Source organism: Oryctolagus cuniculus, chromosome 4 (genome assembly GCF_051225735.1).
Source record: "Oryctolagus cuniculus isolate XC-2025 breed Fujian yellow rabbit chromosome 4, ASM5122573v1, whole genome shotgun sequence".
NCBI lineage: Eukaryota > Metazoa > Chordata > Mammalia > Lagomorpha > Leporidae > Oryctolagus > Oryctolagus cuniculus.
Genome location: NC_142870.1, coordinates 170608676 through 170609420, shown reverse-complemented (window position 1 = coordinate 170609420; position 745 = coordinate 170608676). Strand labels below are relative to the sequence as shown.

General features: G+C 36.0%; 1 non-coding gene across 1 annotated transcript; it reads left to right on the top strand.

Moving 5' to 3' along the window:
* Positions 1-330: 330 nt before the first annotated feature.
* Positions 331-437, top strand: LOC138849546 (U6 spliceosomal RNA). The gene has a single exon (XR_011388408.2). It is a non-coding gene; the product is annotated as a U6 spliceosomal RNA (small nuclear RNA).
* The last annotated feature ends 308 nt before the right edge of the window (positions 438-745 follow it).

Below are 745 nucleotides of genomic sequence, written 5' to 3'. Positions count from 1 at the left end.
TAAAATTGGATTGCATATTTGAAGAGCAAGGCCCCATATAGAAAATTATTCCAGTAAAATAATGTATCCAGTATTGTGTAAATCTAGGATTTTTTACAGAATCACATGAAAAATAAATACATATTTTACAACAAAGAACAATTTTCCATCAATTTGCTAAAATAAATCATAGCTAAAACTTTTAAAATAAACATTCACACATTGGCATCATTTTCTCTAAGGTTAAATTTTGAAAAAAAAATAGAGAAAGGCATTTCTAAGATGGCAGAGTAGGGAAGGAGCTTAACACTCTAGCCCAGGAGAAGATAATTTTTAAAAAGTAGAGATAGTGTGCTCACTCCAGCAGCACATATACTAAAATTGGAAGGATACAGAGAAGATTAGCATGGCCCCTGCGCAAGGATGACACGCAAATTCGTGAAGCGTTCCATATTTTTAAGAGTGGGAATAAGAGAGGGAGGAGATGTACAATTTGGGACATGTTCAATCGGACTTGCCCCAAATGGTGGAGTTAGAAATGTGCCAGGGGATTCCAATACAATCCCATCAAGGTGGCACGTACCAATGCCATCTCACTATTCCAAGTGATCAATTTCTGTTCACAATTGATCACACTGATAGTTCTAAGATTCAAAGGGATCACACAAACAAGACTAGTGTCTGCTAATACTAACTGATAGAATCAAAAAGGGAGAAAACAATCTAACATGGGAAGCGAGATACACAGAAGACTCATAGAATGGCA